Raw genomic sequence first — 5,761 nt, 5'->3', positions numbered from 1 at the left:
TAATCCCTTCTCCTCCATTCTCTTGGGATCTTAGACACACATGCCTGACATGATATTTTTAAATTAATTTATTATTATTTTATACATTTAATCACTATACATCATTTAGCTTGTAAAGAGAATTTACCCAACATGAAATATACCTCAGACCAGTCCAGTTGACAATACTGCACACGTTATCATCAACAGGTACTAAACCACTTCTGTGTGCCCCATGTGATTTTCAAGCCACCAGGTTTGGGACTTGAACCCTGATCGATAATATGGGAGTCCAGTGATGTAACCATTATGTCATCTGCTGTCCCCCTTATTCCCATTTTTACAGGTGAGGAAACTGAGACACAACATTTAAATGGCTGGATCCAGGATTCTTATAAGAATCTTGACTCTACTCAGACTTTGGACCCTAAGGTGAAGTTTTTTGTTGTTGCTGTTGTTTTGTTGTCAGTGTTTTCTTTTGTTTTTATTTTTTTAACACTACACCACTGCCCAGTGGTGTTAGTTAAGATTCTTCGGAACCATTTCTCACCTAACTGCAGACACATCCGGCTGGATGAAGGTTTGTCAGGCTCTTCTATTACTTAGGTGTGAACTCTATTGACCCCAGCTGGCTTTGCAAGGGGAAATCTAGTGTATCTATCTTCAGAAATGACAGATTTGGAAACAAATTCCTCTACAGACTTAACTGAGCTTAAGACAGGTAAGATTGATCAGTGAGACTGATCCGCTATGATTGCTTTTAATTGTTCTTCAGCACCTGGCCAAGTTTGTGTTTAAACAAGCCAGGTATGTTGCTTACTGCTTCTCAGAGAGATTAGCAACTGCGCTGCATGCAGCTGGGCCACCCTCAGCCCACCCTGGGACAGATGGTTGTTAGGTAGGGGAAGCACACATCCTTCGAATAGCTGCAGAAAGTCCCATTGCAAGGGAAGTCAGTTGATCAGCCTGGAGAATGCTGTTGCCTCCTGGAATTGTTATGGGGTCCCAGATTTGTGTTCTGAGTACCATTCTAGTCAGGGTTTATTACTTTGAAAGGAATTTAAGCAGGGAGTGAGATCAATGATCTATTAGATAGTAACCTTCAGGGTTCGGATGGGTGGATGCTGCTGGTGGTAGGCAGGAGAATGAAGAAGGAACAGGAGAGTGGGAAGCTGATGGGTGACGATTAGAGATGACAGATGGGGAAGCAGTGGTGGGAGGTGGCAGGGAAGGAGATGGGACATTAGAGGAAAGATGGTTATTGGAATTAACGGACTGAGTAGCTCAGGGAACCAACTGGAAAGTCCAGAGCTGGAGATGGAGATTCCATCATGGTTTGGGTGGCTGGAAGGTTGGAGGGGTGCCCAAGGGAGGCCTTGCTTTCTGATCATACAGTCCTGCTTCCAAAAGTGCCTATTGAGGGTATTTACCAAACCTGCCCCAACAGCCCAGCTGGGAGGTCTTTTCTGGCTGAGGTTGAGCAAACCTGTTTTCCTAGGAGGCCTCTCTTTCCACTACAAACAGATGGGAGCTGATGTCAGCAGCAGGTGAAGCCCGAAGTCAGCACTCTCAGGGGTTATCCTGAAGGGCCAATGGAAGAAAGAGCCTGTCCGCATAGCCTCCTCTGAGCCCAACTTAATGAGAGACCCTGGCCAGATTCTTGGAGTAGCTGGCAGGTTCACAGTGGATGAGCTGGTTCTCCAGCGTGACATCCCCAGGACATGGAAACTGGAAGGCCCTTCATGGACCATCCGCTTTTGCCCTGCACAGAGATATCGATTTCCTTTTCCAGATGAGGGAACTGAGGCATTGGGAGGAGAAGAGTTGTACCCAGGATCACCCCAGAGAGGCTGTGGCAGAACCAGGCTCAGGACTCCTTCTGCAAGAGTGCCTCTGTTCATACACATGTAGAGGCATGGGGTGGTAGGCTCACAGGGTCAGGGGTCAGGCAGACAGGGCTGGTCTCTAAACCTGCCCTTCACTTGGGGGTGGGTAGGACTCGGAGCTCCTGTTTCCTCTTCTGTAAAATGGTAGTGCCCAAGTAATGCTCCTAGGGTCAGAAGAGGATCGGACAAGGATTGGGCTCCCTGTAAACACTGGCTTTCTTCCCCCCATGAACCGTTAGTTCAAGGTGGGTGTCTTCCATGTACTTCAATGTGTGCTTGCGTGTGCATCAGTGAGTGTGCAAGAGGGAGACACAGAGAGATTTGTAAATCCTAGCCAGGCAGATGTGGGAGAAGCTGTGGTGTTTACCATTCGGGTGTTATTGGAGGTTGGAGCCACAAGGATCGGCCTGGCATGGGCTGGGGGCAAAGGGACTGGAAGAAGCACCCCAGGAAACCCAAGGCTGTGCCCTGGAACCTGACAGGGCAGGACAGAGTCGAGCAGCTTTTTGGTGGGGACTTAGACAGAGTCGTTAAGTGACTGGAGCAGGTCCTGGGGAGACCCCTGCGGGCATCTGTAGGACAGCCCAGCCAGGGGTGTCTGACCAGGGTTTAGGGTGTGAGGGGAGGAGGCAGGGCTGAGCCCTCAGGCCTGCAGTGAATGAATTCTGCTTTCCTTAGAGCCAGAGGTGACCCTGTCCCCCAGAGTCAAGTCATTTGTGCTAACTGTTGACATCTGCATGACTTCTCAGCCCTGGGGGCTTAGGGACCTCGTATGCAAATCCAGCCAGCTACATGCAGACTCTGTGACTTCAAACCGACTCTGGGGAATGGCTGGGGTAGGGAGGGTCTCCTCGTGATTTCCCCATTCAAGTCCGAGGCCTAATGTGTTGGATGGCCCTGACCTCCCAGTTCACTGGCTCACTTGATGAGGAAGCTGAGGGCTGAGCAGAGGCCTAGCTTGGCCGGGGTTACAATGCGGCCCAGCGTCTTCCACATTCACTATTTGACTCGCTATTCACAGATGAGACCCGGTGGTGAGCATCCTTCATGCACACGCACACAAGTACACAGTGTGTACACCGAGGGCCAGTCCCTCGCTCAGTACTTCCAGCCTCTGCCTCTCTGGGGGCTGCGAGCAAACCCGACGTTGTGGAGGTCTGTTGGTTTATTGTCCATCGACTTCTTCCCCCAACTATTGGGTTGTCGAAAAAGTCATGACATATTTTTCTATGCAAAAATGTGTCATGACTTTTCCAATAAACCAGTAGAATGAACTCTGTGGGGGCAATAATTTCCGCCATTTTATTCATTGTCAGGAACCAGAACACAGAAGTGTGGCATTCACTCATTCATTCACTTGTTCATTCACTCGCGTCACCTCTCTGATGTGCCGTCCCCATTCCAGACCCTGGTGACACCAAGAGGTGTCAGACCTGGCCCTTGTGCCCGGGATCCGGGGGGTTGGGGCCCTTTCTCGTACGTCTCTGCCACCAGCATGGGAGGGTCCACCTCACCTTGGTCCCCCTGGCTCTGCCCCTGAAAGGTCACACAGGGGGATGGGGGAGCTGGGGCTGAGGGTCCTTCTTGAGCGTATCCAGGCCATAACCCAGAGCAGGGGTAGGGAAGCCTCCCAGGCCCACAGAAGGAGATGGAAGCGTGAGCATGGGTAGCTCGTGACGGGTGGGGATGGGGGCTCTGAGGGGGTCCTGGGAGGAGAAGACGCATGGGTGCGGTGGAGGGTCTGGGCTGCCAGGTCAGTCTGTGCAGGTGGCACTAGGAGAGGAAGGACACCGGTGTGTGCTGACAGTGGCCGTGGGTGGGAGAGCAGAGCTAGCATGGTGGCACAGAAGGCTGGGCCCCAGCCCCTGCCATGCGTGGTCAGAGTGGCGAGGCATTACCCAGGCACCAAGAAGAGCTTTCGTTGGAGGCTCAGTTTTCTCGTCTGTAAAGAGAGACGATGACATGGGCCTGGGTGGAGGGAGGAGAGCTGTGTGGGACAGATCTGTCTGGATGCCCACAGCCCACTGCTGCACCCAAATGTGTGCTGGCCTGGCCTCCCATCCCTTTGCCCCTTTCCCTGGGCACGCTCCGGGAAGTGGGGCTCTGTGGCCAGTCCCCATGCTCTCTGCTCCCCAACCTCTGTCTGGTGGCTAGCCCGGGAGGTCACCCAGTTTCCTCTGTCCCAGTTGACAGAAGAGCCCTCTGGGCCCCATGGGTGCTGTGGGTTTCCTGACCGAGCCCAGCCTCTGCCTCACTGGGGGTGACGAGCAGCAAAGCAGCAGTCGGATTTTGCAAGCCTGGAATAGTTCTGGCCAGGCTGAGTCAGGGAGGAAGGAGGAATGGCTCCAGGAATGTGGGAGGAATGCCTGGGAGCCCTTACGCCCCCCACCTTCCTCAGCTCCCCTGGGGGAAGAGGCACAGGCCTCAGGCGGGCTGAGCACTGGGCAGCAGAGAGGGAAAGGGTCTGGGTCCCGAGCACGCCTGGGCCTGGGGTGGTTCCAGGGCCAGTGAGGAGATGACCATGAGGGCTGAGTCCTCCAGACATGGGATTATCTCCCCCAGGAGCCCCTTGGTGTAGACCCGTCTGTCTATCCATTCGGTCTTTCCTCTGGCTCGCCAAGAGCATGGCGAACACACATCTATCTCCACAGCGGTACATGTGGGAAGGGGCGGTGCCCGTCTCCACCTCAGACTGGGAGCGCCCTGAGGTCAGGATTTATGTTTTCTCCACATACTGGGAATTCCTTAAGGACTGAGACTATGAATCCCTAACAAATGGAAACCCTCAAGTACTTCCCAAGGCCAGAATGGGGTGACTGCGGAAACTGGAACTATCAGATACAGCCTCCACCCTCAGTTCTTGAGATCCAAGATATAATCTCTTTCAGTCTTGGCTGGAAACTGGGCTAGCCTTCAGGGGGCCAGTCGAGTCTTGGGAACCAGATAGCAGCCTGTCCATGGAGGTACCAGAGGCCCCTACCTACCAGGGGGCAGAGAGAAGCTGGGCCCTAGTCAGCCATCTGGACAGTCCCCTTGGCCCTGCTAGGACCATGCTGTGGCCTGGGTCACCCCCGGAGTGGGAGCAGGAGGCTGGGAGCGTACAGGCCGCAGCGTGCTAGGTCTGGTGTTGATACCCGCACGTTTCTGGGCTTTCCTGTGAGGCCATTGTCTTCCCTTTCTGGTCTGGCTTGAGTGAGCTAGCAGGTGAGGTGGGAGCTGAGTCGGTGCCTCGGGCCAAGGGCAGCCAGGAAGGTGAAGACGGAGGCTGAGGCCAGGGTCACAAGGTTCCAGCACCCTCGACTGCCACCAAGCCTGGGGAGGAGTTGGGGTGGGAGGCTGGCTCTGGTACGGAAGACACTAGTTGAAGCCCACCCCTCCTCTGTAGAGATGGCTCTCTGACCTCCACTGCAGGACATCCATTTACAAGTCCCCTCCACTTGCCCAGAACCAGCCAGTCCCAGGTCAGTCAGTAGTGAGGGTGAGAGACAGTAGATGCAGAGCTGGGCCAGTCTGTGGCTAGGACTAGGGGCTAAGAGCAGGATTTAGGATGAGGCTCTGACCAGGGTTAGGATTCAGTCCTGCTTTCTGAGCTAGGAGGATTACATTGTGGCTAGATCGGATTAAGGGCCAGTCTGTACCCAGGAATAGGGATCAGTTTATACCTAGGATTAGGAGTCAGTCTGCGCCCAGGACCAGGGGTAAGTCTATACTCAGAAATAGGGGGGGTCAGACAATGATCAGGCATCAGAATCAATCGGCACCGAGAACCAGGGCTCAACTGTATCCAGGATTAGGGATCAGTCTACACCTGGGATTAGGAGTCAGACTGTATCTAAGATCAAGGATCGGGCTGCATCCGGGAATAAAGTACTCTCTACTCAGAACTAGGGATAGGT

This window comes from Tupaia chinensis, unplaced genomic scaffold (genome assembly GCF_000334495.1).
Source record: "Tupaia chinensis unplaced genomic scaffold, TupChi_1.0 Scaffold000238_1, whole genome shotgun sequence".
Taxonomy (NCBI): Eukaryota; Metazoa; Chordata; class Mammalia; order Scandentia; family Tupaiidae; genus Tupaia; species Tupaia belangeri.
Note: the sequence above shows the minus strand (reverse complement) of the source record.